At 44.0% G+C, this 17,228-nt stretch overlaps 1 protein-coding gene across 11 annotated transcripts in view; it reads left to right on the top strand.

Moving 5' to 3' along the window:
- CD276 (CD276 molecule) overlaps positions 1-17,228 on the top strand; it is an 89,856-nt gene that overhangs the window by 31,852 nt on the left and 40,776 nt on the right. The window contains exon 1 of one of the 11 annotated variants that reach the window (XM_084906220.1): positions 16,089-16,147. The exons of the other annotated variants lie outside the window; for them this stretch is intronic. The gene's annotated coding sequence lies outside the window, so the exon portion shown is untranslated. Of the gene's footprint in view, positions 1-16,088; positions 16,148-17,228 lie in introns of those variants that run through there. 11 annotated transcript variants of the gene reach the window in all.

The following is a 17,228-nucleotide window of genomic DNA, read 5'->3' as shown; positions in this document are numbered from 1 at the left end:
CCCTTGATTTTTGCCTGCTACCAAACAGTCTATGCTCTCCCCCAATGAGCCCGGTATTGGGGTTCAGTTCAGTTGGAAATGGGGTTGGAGGTGGCGTTCCGAGCAGTCTGGAGCCCCAGTCTCCTTCCCACCAGGGCAATCCCGCGGCACAGCCGACCGTCCCTTCTCTGCACGCAATGTGCGCGCCGCCAGGACCTCCTTTCGCCGCTTCCCCGGGTCTCCGCCTTACAGCCCAGCTCCCTATGGATGAGCCTGGGTCCCTGGGGTCTGGCCTAGAACTGGGGTTCAATCTCCTTCCTGCTAGAGAACGCCAGCCAGGTACTCAGCCGCCCTCCTCTCCGGCTCCGTCCTCTCCGCACGGGTCGCGTATCTCCTTACCTTAGGCTTTTACAGCTCCTCCGTGCTTCCTTCTGGTTTTCTCCTTGCTTCTCGTTGTAGAATTTCCAGTCAGTCTACTTTCCTGTAGTTCTGGGTAATGTCCATTTTATATTTTAGTTGTATTTTATTGAAATTGTTGTGTGCGGCTGCGGCTAGGTGTTTACCTGGGCGCAGCCATCTTGGATTCCTCCTTTATTGTTGTTTTGATTTGCATCTCTTGTATGATTAGTGACTTTGAGCATGTTTTCATATGTCTCTGAATAGAGGCCTAGTGCACGAATTCGTGCACTCAGAGGGGGTGGGTCCCTCAGCCCAGCCTGCATCCTCTTGCAATACAGGAGCCCTTGGGGGACATCCAACTGATAGCCTAGGTCTGCTCCCAGCTATCAGTTGGACATCCTTAGTGCTGCTGCAGAGGCAGGAGAGGCTGTCCTCGCCAGCTGTGACCCGATTTCTGGTGCACTCAACACTAGGGAGCAGCTCCTGCGTTGAGCGGGATTGGGCGGAAACCAGCCCTCCAACATCCCATGAGGGGTCCCAGATTCCAAGAGGATTTAGGCCAGGCAGAGGGACCCACTGGTGAACAATCAGGGCTGAGGAGGGACATAGGAGGGCATGTCCAGCCCTTCTCACTCAGTCCCTATCAGCTGGACCACAGCAGCAAGCTAACCTACCGATCAGAGCATCTGCCCCCTGGTTGTCAGTGTCAGAGCACATCATAGCAAGCGGTTGAGCAGTCTTAGCATATCATTAGCATATTATGCTTTGATTGGTTGAACCGACAACTGGATGAACAGACACTTAGCATATTAGGCTTTTATTATATAGGATTTCTGTATGTCCTCTTTCGAGAAGTATCTATTTAAGTCCTTTGCCCCCCCTTTTTTTTTTTTTTTATTATTGGATTGTTTATCTTCCTTTTGTTAAGTTGTATGAGTTCCCTGTAAATGTTTGATTAAACTCTTATTTGAAATATCATTGGCAAATATGTTCTCCCACGCAGTGGGCTTTCTTGATGTTTTGTTGATGGTGTAGTTCCATTTGTTTATTTTCTCCTTAATCTCTGTTGCACTAGGATCTGTGTCTGTAAAGGTATTGCTATGACATATGTCTGCAATTTTGCTGCCTATGGAGTCTTATACGATTTTTATGGTTTCCCTTCTTATATTCAAGTCCTTTAACCATTTTGAGTTTGTTTTTGTGTATGGTGTAAGTTGGTGATCTAGTTTCATTTTGTTGCATGTATCTGATCAAATTTCCCAGCACCATTTATTAAAGAGACTGTTTGACTTTATTGTATGCTCTTGCCTCCTTTGTCAAATATTAATTGAGTATAATGGCTTGGGTCCATTTCTAGGTTCTCTCTTCTGTTCCATTGGTCTATTTTTCTGTTCTTGTGCCAGTACCAGTCAGTTTTGAGAACCGTGGCTTGGTAATATAGCTTGATATCTGGTATTGTTGATTCCTCCAACTTTTTGTTCTTCTTTCTCAGGGTATCTGTAGCTATTTGGGGTGTTTATTATCTCAGATTAATTTCTGGAGAGTTCATTTTAGATCTTAGAAATATGCCATTGGTATTTTATTATTATTTTTTTTAATTTAATAAATCTTATTCAGATTATTACAATAGTTTCTCCCCCCCCCCCGCAAACTCCCCTCCACCTGCTTCCTACCCCACCCTCTGCCCTTGCCTCTCCTGCACTGTTCTTATCCATAGGTGTACAATATTTTGTCCAGTCTCTTCCTGCACCCCTGAGAATTATCAGTCAACTCCCTTTCTATGCCCCTGATTCTATTATATTCACAGTTTATTCTGTTGATCAGATTTTTCATTCACTTGATTTTTGGGTTCACTTTTTAATAGATATGTATTTGTTGTTCATAATTTTTATCTTTACTTTTTTCTTCTTCTTCCTCTCCTTAAAGAATACCTTTCAGCATTTCATATAATACTGGTTTGGTGGTGATGAACTCCTTTAGCTTTCTTTTATCTGTGAAGCTCTTTATCTGTCCTTCAATTCTGAATGATAGCTTTGCTGGGTAGATTCCTGTTTGTAGGTTCTTGCTATTTATCATTTTGAATATTCTTGCAACTCCCATCTGGCCTGCATATTTTCTATTGAGAAATCAGCTGATAATCACATGGTGCTCCCTTATGGGTAATTAACTGTTTTTCTCTTGCTGCTTTAAATATTCTCTCTGTCTTTTGTTCTTGGTGTTTTAATTATGATGTGTCTTGGTGTGGTCCTCTTTGGATGCCTTTTGTTTGGGGTTCTCTGTGCTTCCTGGATTTGTAAGTCTATTTCTTTCACCAGGTGGGGGAAGTTTTCAGTCATTATTTCTTCAAATAGATTTTCAATATTATGCTCTCTCTCTTCTTCTGGCACCCCCATAATTTGGATGTTGGTATGCTTGAAGTTGTCCTAGAGGCTTCTTACACTATCTTCATATTTTTTTATTCTTTTTTCTTTTTGCTTTTGTGGTTGAGTATTTTTTGCTTCTTTGTAATGCAAATCTTAGACTTGCATCTTGTGATCCTCTAGTCTGCTTTTAAATCTCTTTATCATATATATTTTTATTTCAGTCAGTGTATGCTTAATTTCTAGTTGGTTCTTCTTTCAAATCCTCAAGTGTCTCACAAAATTTATAGGCCTTTTCTAGAAAATTCTTGAAAAACCTTATAACCATGGTTTTGAACTCTATATCCAGTCGTTTGCTTTCCTCTATTTCTTTCATTTGTGATGTTTGTTTCTCTCTGCATTTTGCCTGAGTTGATAGAGTGGCTTTGTGTGCTAGGTGTCCTCTAGGGCCCAGTGACTCAGACTCCCCAGTTATCTGAGGTGGACACTCTTGGTGCACCCCTTTGTGGACTGTGTGCACAGTCTTATTGTAATTAAGCCTTGATTGTTGTTGGTATCACTGGGAGGAACTGACCTCCAGGCCAATTGGCTGTGAGTATCAGCTGTGTCTGTGATGGGACAACTTCTGTGCTGGAGACACCCTTATGAGACAAGACCTACAAAAGCTTTTGTGCTCAGCTTGGATGGCGTGGAGTCTCAGGACGGAGCAGACAGCATCGTTATCCAATCAGCCCTGCCCTAATAGGCCCCTGTGTCTCAGTGTCCCACAATAATCGCTGCAAGCACCTCTGAGAGAAAGTTGCCCTTGATTTCTGCCTGCTGCCAGACAGTTCAATATCTCCCCGAATGAGTCTGGGTCCCCAGAATCTTGCCCAGAACTGGTGGTAAGCGAAGTTGGGAGCTTTTGTCTCCCTCCCACCTGTGAAAGCCAGGCGCATACTCAGTTGCCTGCCCTCTCCGTACACACGCCTTGGTACCTCTGCCTTCTGCAGTTGTTCTGAGTCTCAGTGTGCTTTTCTCTTTCTTGAACAGTCCAGTTTCACCCCATAAGAATCTGGGTCCCCAGAGTCTCGCCTGGGACTGGAGTTCAGTGCAGTCGGGAGCTTTTGTCTCTCTTCCTCTTGAGAAAGCCACCCGCGCCCTCAGTTGCCAGTCCTCTCTGCACATGTGTTCGTCTCAGTATTTCTGTCTGCTGCAGCTCCTTCTAATCTGTGTGCTTTTCTCTTTCCTTCTAGTTGTAGAATTTCCACTCACCCAGCCTTCCTATGGTTCTGGATCATGTCCTTTTTGTTTTTTAGTTGTAATTTTGAAATTGTGAGAGGCCACAGTTTAGGTGTTTACCTATGCTGCCATCTTGGTTTTATCTAAAAAAAATAGTTTCTTAAGTAAAAGATAAAAAATAAAAATGTGTAGTAGTGAATGTCATGCACTTCTTCTGTTGTATTTGGCATGCCTGTTTTCTGTCAGATAATCAGTACAGTATTGAAATTCCCTGCGTTCCACTGCTCCTCTGTGTTGTAAGCCATAATCCTGTTTTCAAGCATGTGGTATTTCTTAGTTTCTCAGACTGCCTTTAGATGTATTTACACAAGAGTTAATTTATGATTCCACCCCTGGGTGGCAGTGTTTCTATATTGACATATGTGGCTATAAGTCCTCTCTAGGCAGTATTTAATTTCTGTTTTCCCTGCCTCACTTAATACTGAGTTGGGGGAATGGACTGCCCCAGAGCTGGTTTCTGAACTCTGATCCCCAGGTTCCACAAAAACAACTTTCCCCTGCAATCTCTGGGAGTGTTTTTTATTTGGGAGATCCTATGTACTGGGCATATGTACTGGGCACTAAAGCAAGGATTTAAAGAGGAAAAAAAAAAAAGCCAGAGTAATCACTCAAACCTGCAACTTTTCCCCTCAGCACTGTGCGCATCTCTGTGCACATCTTTTCCCCTTGGCACTGCACAGCTGGTATACTGGTAGAACTTCCGGTTGCCTTTCTGTGCCTGGCCCAGATATGGGTTGATTTCTAGAGTTCCCTTCTACCAGCAACCCCATGAATCCCTTTCCACATTTGCAGGCGTGTATGACCCCAATGGCCATAGATTTTGTGGGGGCGCAGATTTCCTTTGAAACTCTAGATTTCGCTGTGCGCTTTTCTCCCTCCAGCCTGGTTTGCAGACCTCACCTTTTTCTAGGTTATTTAACCTTTCTGTGAGAAGGTGCAGGGCTCATCTGCATCTGTGTATTCATGCTGCTTGAGACCGGTGTTCGACAGTTTGCAGCTGGTCCCTGGGTGTTGTGTTAGTATGGTCCCAGGAGGTATCTGAGTTCTTCCCAGTTGATGGTAAGGCTAAGCTTCTGATCACGGCCACTCTCCCCTTCAAGATGGTGCAGGCTCTCCTAACATTTTTCTTTACAAACATTCTACAACTTCCACAAACCGTGCTATGCCTCTTGCCTTCTATTACACCCAAATCATAATTTATTTCCAATTAGTTAGAATTCTTAACCTTTAGAAGCCCTAATTTTAGGTGACACATAAATAATTAACATTCCTCAGATTAGCAATACATTCTCAATTTAAAGAGTTTCTTCAAATAAAATACAAGACTTCTTCATTAACAGTTTCAAATCCATCCTCTAGATTGTCCATATGAGGCAAACTCAGATTAATATTTCAGTGTTCTGCTTGTTGGGGTAGCCAAAAAAAAAGAATGCGAGAGACCAAAGTGGTTAGAGATTATAAACTTATTAGGTCATCTGGATACCAAATGGCGTCAGCATCCAAAGTCAGGGAGTGAGAGATTTTTTAAAGGACTCTAGGAGGGCTTTTTCTGGGCATAGAATTCTCTGGGCAGGTCTGGATCCTATGAAGGTCCAGATGTGAAGAATAATGGTCTTAGCAAGTGAAATGTGGTCTAAGTGAAAGGGAATGCCCATTGTGAAGTGACTTAAAGGTCAGTTCCCAGGTGTGGGAGTATTGATTCAATTAGTTGATCAGACCTAACTTTTCTGCTTTTTTGTCTTATGGAATAAGGATGAAGTCATATCTTCCATAGTTACTTTTTGCTAAGGGAAGACATTGAGATAAACTTTTATTTTAGTCAGCTGGAACACTGTATAGATTCTTCTTGGTTGGAGCAAGGAGTTCTAGCATGGTTTCCCTGGTTGATGAAGGCGTGAAACCAGTCCTGTTGAGTGACTTGGGAGGTGAAAGCTGGTCCTGAGGCTTCCACAGCATCACTTGTCTGGTTTGCTGCTTTTCTGGGCCTGGAGCTAAAAGACAACTGAAGCCTAGATGTTATCTTTAGGGAGGAAAAGATCAGGGACCTACTAGTAAGTTGCCTGAGGTTACCCTGGGGGTGAGGTTCTTGTTTTCCCAGTTTTGCCCTTTGTTAGGCATCCAGAGCTTTCTTGTAGGTCCTGAGACGGATTTCAAAATATGGTTGATCAGTGGTTCAGCTCCCTATGCCAGTCCCAATACCTGCTGTGATTCAAAGTGTTATGAGGAAAGGGATTATCTGGACTGCCCTTTTGTGTTAGATATGATGGGATTCAGGGACTGATAAAGACTGTTTATTGGGGGCTACATCTACACTGGGTGAGAGATAGATGAAAGTACAAGTTCCTGTCCGGTGGTTGGAGCAAATGTATGTGTTTTCCCCACAGAGGAAGAAAAATCCCTTATCATGGAGATTAGCTAAAAGGTGCAGGGAGAAGAGATGGCCTAAAGGGTATAAGATTCCTTTTCCAATTTCCACACTCCAAACCCAGAGGGTAGTCACCATGGTGCTATCTATAAGGGGTAATAGATGTGTACTTGAGATCCTATTGCAGTGAAAGTGGGCGTGAATACTAGAGTGGGCTGTTATCTAAGGGAAGAGAGAAAGGGAAGGAAAGGAGAAGTTGAAGCCTAGGGCCTGGATGGTTGGATAGGAGGTAAAATGTAGGAAATAACTATTGGCTTCTGGGGATACCTGCTAGTTAACCCATTGGGACCAATAGCCGTTGGGTAGTTCTAAGTTGCAAACTGATGATGACAGATGGATTATTGATATATTGTCCTGTGACCTTATAAAGCACATGTGTCAAACACAAGGTCCGCGGGCCAAATCCAGCCCGCCAGGCCTTGCAATGTGGCCCGCACCGCGCTGTCATCACTGCACTCCGCTGTCAGTTTATGACATTGTCAGTTTATGACTGTTCAGTAAACCATTCGGCCCGCGATTTAGGCTGGATTTTAGATTTTGGCCCCTTCTCTGATTGAGTTCGACACCCCTATTAAAGTATAGAGCATCTTAGGCGATTAGTGGGGTATGTAGAGTGATAGGACCTGTGACCAGGATGGAGGAAGGAACTGCCTTAGTAAGAGATTGAATGTAAGTACAGAAAAGAAGGGAGGCTTGATTTGCCTGGTCTGTAGGATAATTACCTAGAAGGGTGTCTGCCTTTTGCGACATATAGTTCCCTTTTCCTTTTTATAAGCTAGAGTGATTTTTGCATGGTCCCATCTCTTGATTGGTATAGGGATGGTGGTATACACTGAAGAGGAGAGGGAAAGGCAGAGCCAGCAATCCTTGGCTAAGGCTGGATTGGTCTGGTTTAGGAGGAATGGGTAAGGTTAAGTGTTCGTTCTAGATGAGTGGAGGTGAGAAAGTTCTTTATAGGAGTGGGAGAGGAGGGCTGGGATAGGATGGGAAGGAGAGCTAATCCCCGCTTCCAGGGTTGGGATCATTTCCAGGTGGGGGAAGGGTACGTTTGGGATCTAGAAAGAGGAAACCTCATCCCATGGGTAATCGAAGCCCCCTGGTAGAAGGGAGTCTCATAGAAAGGTGAGATCCTGGTGCAAAGGGAGAGGGGGCAGCCAAAACCGGTTTGGCTCAATGGATAGAGCTTCGGCTTGGGGACTGAAGAGACCTGGGTTTGATTCCGGTCAAGGGCATGTACCTTGGTTGCGGGCATATCCCCAGGAGAGGGTGTGCAAGAGGCAGCTGATCGATGACTCTCTTTCATTGATGTTTCTAGCTCTCTATCTCTCTCCCTTCCTCTCTGTACAAAATCAATAAAATATATTTAAAAAAAAAAAAAGGGGGAGAGGGGGCAGTAATAGGACATGGAGGGTTTGCATTGGGAGAGGAGGTGGGCTTTCAGGGAGGTCAGGGTATTGGGGTCAGTGCACAGGGGCACGGGTAGGGAGGTCGGGTTATTGGGGTCAGTACACAGGGGCACGGGCAGGGAGGTCGGGGTATTGGGGTCAGTGCACAGGGGCACGGGCAGGGAGGTCGGGGTATTGGGGTCAGTGCACAGGGGCACGGGCAGGGAGGTCAGGGTATTGGGGTCAGTGCACAGGGGCACGGGTAGGGAGGTCAGGGTATTGGGGTCAGCACACAGGGGCACGGGCAGGGAGGTCAGGGTATTGGGGTCAGTGCACAGGGGCACGGGCAGGGAGGTCGGGTTATTGGGGTCAGTGCACAGGGGCACGGATAGGGAGGTCAGGGTATTGGGGTCAGTGCACAGGGGCACGGGCAGGGAGGTCAGGGTATTGGGGTCAGTACACAGGGGCACGGGCAGGGAGGTCAGGGTATTGGGGTCAGTGCACAGGGGCATGGGCAGGGCTGCTCACTCATGTGTCCTCCTCTTCTGGGGTGTAGGAAGGTGGGGTCTGGTGGGCCTGATCTGGTGGCTGTGACACTGAGGGGACTCTAGCTCATGTGATGGTGGTGTTCCTGGGACGGGTTTTAGTTTGGAAAGGTGGAACCATGGGGCATGCCTGATAGTTTAGCTGCAGTCGGGTAGCTAGGAGTACCTGATAAGGGCCTTGCCATGTAAATTGTTTGACAAATGGGTTTCCTTTAGGAGGACCCTGGTCCCTGGCTGTAGAGGAGCAGGTGAGGATGTCCCCAGTAAAAGGATGAGGGAGAACCTGGTCAGCATGTTCTCTCAGTAACTGTCGGATGAGATTTAAAAATAGGGACATAGTCTTTTAGAGGGGTCTCTGTGGAAGGGAAGTTTCCTAATAAGAAAGGTTTTCTATACATGAGTTCAAAGGGATTAAGAAAGGAGGGTGCATGGGGCGTTGCCCTGATGCATATAAGGGCTAGAGGTAGGAGAGTACTCCAAATTACTTTTAAAAAGTTTTTAAATTATTTATTTATTTTTTAAAATAAATCTTTATTGTTCATATTATTACAAATGTTCCTCTTTTTTTCTCCCTCAGTTGCTTCCCTCCACCAGGTTCCCACCTCATCCTCTGCTCTTTTCCCACTCCCCATTGTCCTCATCCATAGGTGCACAGTTTATGTTCAGTCTCTTCCCACACCCCTCACTCCCCTTTTTCCCGAGAATCGTCAGTCCACTCCCCTTCCATACCTCTGGTTCTATTATATTCAACAGTTAATATTGTTCATCAGGGTTTTTATTTTTATTTTTTTAATTATTTTATTTTATTTTCTTAAATATATTTTATTGATTTTTACAGAGAGGAAGGGAGAGAGACAGAGAACTAGAAACATCGATGAGAGAGAAACATCAACCAGCTGCCTCTTGCACACCCCCTACTGGGGATTTGCCCACAACCAACGTACATGCCCCTGACCGGAATCAAACCCGGGACCTTTCAGTCCACAGACCTACGCTCTACCACTGAGCCAAACCGGTTTTGGCTCATCAGGGTTTTTAATTCCCTTGGTTTTTAGATTCACTTGTTGATAGTTATGTATTTGTTGTTCATAATTTTTATCTTTATTTTCTTCCTCTTCATTGAGGACCCCTTTCCGCAATTCATATAATTCTGGTTTGGCGGTGATGAACTTTTTTAGCTTTTTATTTATTTATTTGTGAAGCTCTTTATCTGGCCTTTGAATCTGAGTGATAGCTTTGCTGGGTAGCATAATTTTGGCTGTAGGTTCTTGTTATTCATCAACTTGAATATTTCTTGCCATTCCCGTTTGGCCTGCATGGTTTCTGTTGAGAAATCAGCTGACAATTGTATGGGTGCTCCTTTATAGGTAACTACCTGCTTTGTTCTTGCTGCTTTTAATATTCTCTCTTTGTATTTTGCTCTTGGGATTTTAATTATGATGTGTCTTGGTGTGGTCCTCTTTGGATTCCTTTTGTTTGGGGTTCTGTGCACTTCCTGAACTTGTAAGTCTATTTCTTTCACCAGGTGGGGGAAGTTTTCTGTCACTATTTCTTCCAATAAGTTTTTGGTATCTTGCTCTCTCTTCTTCTGGGACCCCCATAATTCTGATGTTGGTTCGCTTGAAGTTGTCCTAGAGGTTTCTTACACTATCTTCAACTTTCTGGATTCTCTTGTCTTCTTGCTTCTGTGGAGGAGTGTCCTCTGGCTCTTTGTGTTCCAAGTCTTTGACTTGATTCTTGCATTCCTCTAGCTTGCTATTGGGTGTCTGTATAATATTTTTTATTTCAGTCAGTGTATGTTTAATTTCTAGTTGGTCCTTTTCCATGTCCTCGAGGGTCTCTCTCATATGTTTGAGGGTCTCGCTAAATTTATCGATCTTTTCTAGGAAATTCTTGAAAAACCTTATAACCGTGATTTTGAACTCTATATCCAGTCCCTTGTCCTCCATTTCTTTCATTTGTGATCTGTATCCTTGTCTCAGCATTTTTGCTGCTTCCCTGAGTTGGTAGGGTGGCTTTGTGTGCTAAAGTGTCCTATATGGTTCAGTGGGTCAGCCTCCCAGTTACCTGAGGTGAACAATCTTGGTGTCCCCTTTTGTGGACTGTATGTACAGCCTTGTTGTAGTTAAGTATTGATTGTTGTTGGTATCACTGGGAAGAACTGATCTCCAGGCCAATTGGCTGTGAGGATCAGTTGTATCTCTGCCAGGAGACTGCCTTATTCGACTAGACTTACAAAATTGCAAAAGCCTCTGTGCTCAGCTTGGATGAGGCGGACTTACAGGGTAGAGCCTACAGCCTTCCTGAGTCTCAGTGTTCCTCAGTGTCCTTTGGTACTCGCTACAAGCACCTCTGAGAGAAAGGTGCCCTTGAGTTTCACCCGCTACCAGACAGTTTAGTCTCTCCCCCAATGAGCCCGGAACTGGGGTTCAGTGCAGTCCAGAGCTTTTGTCTCCTTCCCGCTAGGGCAATCCAGCGGCACAGTCAACAGTATGTCCTCTGCATACATTCACATGCACGCCTCCAGAGCTCTGCCTTTCACCGCTCCCCTGAGTTTCGCCCTTACAGCCCAGACTCCCTTCGTATGAGCCTGGGTCCCCAGGGTCTGGCCAAGAACTGGGGTTCAGTGCAGTTGGAACTGGGGTGCAGTGCATCTGGAAGCTTTCATCTCCTTCCCGCTAGGGAACGCCATCCAGGCACTCAGCGGCCCTTCCTCTCTGGCTCCGTCTCCACACACACACCCGTGTCTCCGTACCTTAGGCTTTTACTGCTCCTCTGATTTTCCTTCTGGTTTTCTCTTTCCTTCTAGTTGTAGAATTTCTAGTCCGTCAACTTTCCTGTAGTTCTGGATAATGTCCATTTTGTATTTTAGTTGTATTTTTGAAATTATTGTTTGAGGCTGCAGTTAGGCATTTACCTCTGCCGCCATCTTGGGTTCTCCCTCAAAATTTTTTTAGTTTTGGAGAGTTAATTTAGTTAGGTGAGACTTAATTAAGGGATTCACTTTTTCTACCTTGCCTGAAGGTTTGGGCTGGTAGGGTACATAAGATCCACTAGACGTTCAGAGTGGAGACCTGTTGAGTCATTTGGGATATGAAAGCAGGTCCATTTTCTGATTGTAATGAGGTGGGTCAGACATAGTGGGGAATGCTTTTACCCAGTCTGAGAAGGCATCTATGAGGGTTAAGAGATATTTGATTGAAGTCAATTTGCCAGTCTTGTCTAGGGATTTGGCCCCTAGTGGAGAAAAGAAGGAGGTCTACTTCCTTGGGGAGATACTGAGTAACAAGTAGAACAGGTTTTGGTGATATCTTACAGTAGGGAGGTTAGGCTAGGACATGTGATGAGGGTTTTTAGGAGTTATAAAAGTAGTCTGTATCCTATATGTAGGGAATTGTGAGTAGCCTGTAAGATATCATGGGCCGGTCCCTGGGGAAGGACATATTTTCGCTGAAATTTTAACCAGGGATCTTCCTGAGTGGTCCCAGGAGTTAATAACTGAAGTTCTTCTGGAGTGTATTTGGGTGTTAGATGGGTAGAGCTAAGAGCTGGGGTGATGGAGGCTTCCTCTGAGCTGCTGCCTTGGCCTTCTGGCCTGCTTGGTCATCTCCCTGTGTTATGGGATCATTCCTGACTTGGTGTCCTTTGCAGTGTATGACTTTTAAGAAGGCTAGAAAAGGGGAGAGAAGGTCCTAAATGCCAAGCAGGAAGACTTGTTGTGCCTTTCAGTGATAGTGTCAAGGACTGTGAATGAGCAGTGGAAATGAAAGTCTAGGCTCTGATCTAGGGACATAAGCAACAGGAGAGAGCCTGGGTGAGGCTGCTTTAGCTTACTAAGAGAGAAGGGGTCCCTTTGGTCATCAGGGGTGATCAGGTCCTGACTTTCTGGACAAACTTTTCTATAATTTTCACAAACTTTTCTACTGATTCATAAATAACCAGCATTAGCAAAAAAGTAAAACAACCAGCATTTCTCAGATTGATATTTATGAACACACTTTAAACACACTCTTACTTCTAAGAAAATATACCTTCAACAAAGTATAAGAAACATCTGTAATAAAAGCTAAGTGCAGGCAAATTTAAAACTTGTCTAGCAATTAATGTTTCAGTGTTTTGTGTTATTTTAAAATATTTAGATGTTTATCATTTAACCCAGCAATGGTCCAAAGCCTTTAAATGACCAAAGACTTTTTTTTTTTTTTTTTTAACTTATGTATAAGCATATGAGGCTGGATAAAAGGCATGGGGTAGAGGGAGCAGGTCCACAGCCCCTTGGATTTAAAGCTGCCACATTTTCCTTTATGATTACATATTAAGGTTTTGGTGATAATGATTCAACTTCTGATATTAGCAGGACTGGTAAGTAAGCATTTTCAGTTTTGCAGTAAAGAAATTTTTGGGGAAAGTGTAGGTGAGAAGGCATTGAGGTGAGAGCAGTTTTCAGAACATTAAAAGGGTAAAATGCTGGCCTTGGGATCTAAAGCCTCAGTGAGGGATCCTTTGCCCTGTCATAGAGGAGCTTTGCGAGAAGACTAAAGTTGGGAACCAAGGGACGAAAGTACCCAGCAAGTCCGAGAAAGGAAATTATTTCCTGTTTGGAGGAGGGGAAAGTCATGGAGGAGATAACATGTTTAAATTTTAAGGTAATGGCTGGATTTTGTGGGGTGAGAGTGAAATTGAGGTAGGTGACTGTAGTTCGGGACAATTGGGCATTATGAGGGGATGCATGGTAGCCCTTGTTGGGCACTGAGGTAGAATGAGAAAAGAGTGTATAAAAGAGTGGATAAAGAGTAAGATGCAGTTCAGGGGTGAGGTGGCTAATGGCTGAGAGACTAGTCCCTCAAACCCCATAATGGAGACTGAGGAGGGGACAAGGGTCCCAGCAAATTTGGGAGGACAGAATAAGTGGCCACAGAGTCAATTAAAAGGAGATTGGCTTACCTGCCACCACAATCATTACCCGAGGCTCTGTCCTGGTGATGTAAGTCTATGGGGTCTTGTCAGGGCCTGGGCAGCTTCAGTCTTCAGTGGCCAGTCCCAGGAGGTCAGGAAGCTCCAAACCAGATCCAGAGGGTGGCTTTTCTGGACTGGCTGAGGTCTGACCTGGAGAGGACAGACTACAGTCTGATTTCCAGTGGTCTTCCCTTTCATACTTTGGGTTTGAGCAGGACTTGGCCCAGTCTCCTTCTTTGTTGCATTTGAAGCATGGACCAGGAGAAGGCTTAGCCCCTAACTTACCCTTGGGTGGAGGACCAGCACCTCATTTGGGGCTCATGAGAACAGTGGGTAGGAGCTGGAAGGCCTTGTTCTGGGCCTCAGCCTTGACCCGATCTCACCTTGGTTTTTGAATTTGGGTTTCCTCGTCTCTATTATTGAAGACCTTAAAGGCCAGGTTAATGAGGCTTTTTTTGAGATGTTTGTGGACCTATGTTTATTTTTTGAAGTTTGTGGTGTCTGTTGGGGTTGATTGGGATATAAAATGGATGTTCAGAAGAAGGTTCCCTCTGGGGAGGTGTGGTCTAAGGTGGTAAGTTTCTGTAAGGCCTCCATGAGTCAAGAGGAAGAGAGCTGGATTTTTATCAGAACCCTGAGTGATTTTATTAAGTTGTCATAGTTGACTGCCTTACGGGCAGCCTTTTTGAGTCCAGCAATATGGCTACAGGGCTGGTGCCTGGAGAATTAACCTGATAGTCCTACCTTGGGTTAGTTTGAGGGACCATGCCAGTGCCAACCAGAATCCTGTCTATGGAGGGCATCAGCATGGTCCTGAGCTGCTAGCCAAATGTGCTCCTTCTCCTCTGGGGTGAGAGAGGAGGACAGGATGACACAGATGTCGTGCCAGGACAGGTCATAGGACTGGGTCATATACTTAAATTCCTTAATAAATGTGGTGGAATCAGTGGAAAAAGACCTGAGATGCCTTGCAATCTGTGTGAGGTCAGACATATAAGATGGGACATGGACTTGGACTATCCCCTCAGTTCCTGCTCCCTCCCTTGGGTAGAATGGGCTCAGGAATAGAAGAAGCTGTTGAGGAAGGCAATCTTTAGGTGGCTCGAGAGTGTTAGTTGGGATAAGGCTGTTTTGGAGCTTGCGTTCTCGGTTTTTGGGCTCTCAGGGGCGGGGGATAGGATGGTTGCTGGTTAGGAGGGTCTGGGTTATGGGAATCCACTGCAGATAAGGGAGGGGATGCCTAAGTGGGTGAAGATCAGTGGTCTGCTGGGTCAAAAGTAGATTCAGAATCAGAGTAGAATCTGATGGGTAGAGCAGAACTGAGAGAGAGAGAATTGAGACTATAGGGTAAAAAGGCCTGGAAAGTAGGGAATTTCTGACCATTTCCTTTGTGATGACAGAAATTACCTAAATTATATAATGTGTTAAAATCAAAAGTGCCATTTTCAGGCCATTGAGTCTTACTATCTGGTTTATATTGTGGCCAAACAGTGTTACAAAAGAAAATGCAGTGCTTGGGCATGATCTCCCCTGTGAGTGTGCAGAGGGAGTGTAGCATGGCCCATGAGAGAGGAAGGGTGAGTGATAGACCACAAATCCAAAGGTTACTGTTTAGGGAAGGTGTCCCTGCTGCTAAACAAATCACCATGAGAAACGAGGGGGTGACCCTCAGGTCTAGGGAAGGACCTAAAGCTGAATGGCTGAGGAGTCTTCTGGCCTAGTGCTAGGACTTTTGAGACAAGATACTTTTGAGAAGTCAGTGAGAGTGAGTGGTCAAAACTCAAAGGAAATTGTGGCAGGTTATTCACCTAGATTGGCCAGTGTGGGATGGAGGGTTAGCAATGGAAAAAGAGAGATTCCCAATCTAGCATCCGCCTTGGCCGGTTTGGGAGGGCCCATAAGGGAGGGAGGCCTAATTGAGGCCAACAATTGAGTCATCCAAATTGGATTTGGAGGTAAACCCAGGATGAGCTGCTGATGCCTACTGCTCTATGAGTAGCAAACATAGGGTGACAGAAGCCCGTTAGATGGCTCTCATTCCCCGTGGAACCCTCCCAGGCTTTAGCACCAAATTTTAGGGTCACCAAAGGAGGAATGCACAAGGCCAAAGTGGTAAGGGATTATAAACTCATTAGGTCATCTGGATACCAGATGGGCTGAGCCCCCAAATGGTGCCAGAATCCAAAGACAGGGAGTCAGAGATTTTAAAGGACTGTAGGAAGGCTTTTTCTAGGCGGAGAATTCTCTGGGCAGGTCTGGATCCTAGGAAGGTCCAGAGGGAAGGATAATGCTCTTAGCAAGTGGAATGTGGTTTTGGCAAAATGGAATGTGGGGTCTAAGTGAAAGGAAATGTCTATTGTGAAGTGGCCTAAAGGACAGTTCCCAGGGGAGGGAGTATTAATTCATTTATTAGATTAGACCCAACACTGTTATTTCAAAATACCTAGATATTTAATAATTTTTTACTATTCAATCTAGAAAACTCCAAAAATTTTAAGTTACCAAAGACTGGAAAACTATGTTTAGGCATATAATTATCACTGAAAAAGCTTTATCATGTACCCTTCATTTTAGTTATATTTATTTTGTCTTAACAATTTTGAAATTTTAAAGTCAATTATTATTACCCAAGGCATTTTCTTGGCAAATTTGTAGCAAGGATAACTCACCAGCCTTCAGTGGCTTTAATGTGAAAGTACTATTTTATTTTATTTTATTTTATTTTATTTTATTTTATTTTATTTTTCTTCATAAAATGGGAGTGGCCCAATTTTCACAACCTGCTGGAGGGTACTTCTGCAGATCTAGTCCTCCTGGGTAAGAGACTTGGAGTGGGGGGTAGAATACTAGTGGCCTGGTATACAAAATTCATGCATGGGGGGGAGGGGAGGGATGGTGTTCCTCAGCCCACCCTGCACCCTCTCCAATCTGGGACCCCTCGGGGGATGTCCGACTATATGGACTATTTGGAATTGTATTCCACATGGTCCATGTACCATATTTGATTTTACAATTTGAAAAAGTCAAGGACATTGGTCTTCATCCCAAACTTCTGTCTTAACTATATGGTCAATATCATCTTCTGTTTGTAATTTGGATTCACTATCTAATATAAATAATATGTGAGCGTGAGGCAGTTCGTGTTTCTGAAATTCAATGACATGAATTTTAGCTATTACTTTGCCAAATAAAATGGAATTTACATATTTCATTTAACAGAGCATTCAGCTTAATATTAAAAACTCTGGCTACCAAGTCAGGTATTTGCTAGCATTGTAAATATCTGCCCATTTGAGGTTGCATGTCATGTTTATGAATAAATTGGGCTTCCCATACTTTGTTACAATTGCCATAACATCCTGATATCACTGCTGCATATTTCTGGGACTACCCTCCAAAGATAATGGAAGTATTATCATTTTACCAATGGGCACATTGTCATTTTCAGATCTAGATGTGAGATAATCCATCAAACCACTAATATTTTTCAACTCTCAACTTAGATTGGTTTGCTTTAATGAAATTTATCTCATTGACCTCCATTTTTAAATATGAATCCACAATAAAGTGTTGACTTAATTTTACTCATTTAAAATAGGATTGAACATGTCCCACACAGAGAGATGAAATCCATAATACTGCATTAGTGTGACTCGTGTCCTTACATTTTGTCTAGTATCATTGTCATTACATTGTCATCTCTGAGTCTTAATGCAATAACTTTTTCACCATGTGGAAAAATTGTCATTGCCTCTAATGTAGGAAACAGGATATTGATTTGTTTCATTTTAGTGGCATTCAGATTATTGGGATCTGGTTTACAATGAATGAGCAAGTCCCTTTCAAAAGGAGGTTCTCCATCTTCGTTTCTGAATATGACAGCAACCTCGATTACATG

The sequence above is a fragment of the Pipistrellus hanaki genome (genome assembly GCF_964339955.1).
Source record: "Pipistrellus hanaki genome assembly, chromosome: 1".
Lineage (NCBI taxonomy): Eukaryota > Metazoa > Chordata > Mammalia > Chiroptera > Vespertilionidae > Pipistrellus > Pipistrellus hanaki.
The sequence above is the reverse complement of the archived record's forward strand: the minus strand, read 5'-3'. Positions and strand labels throughout refer to the sequence as shown.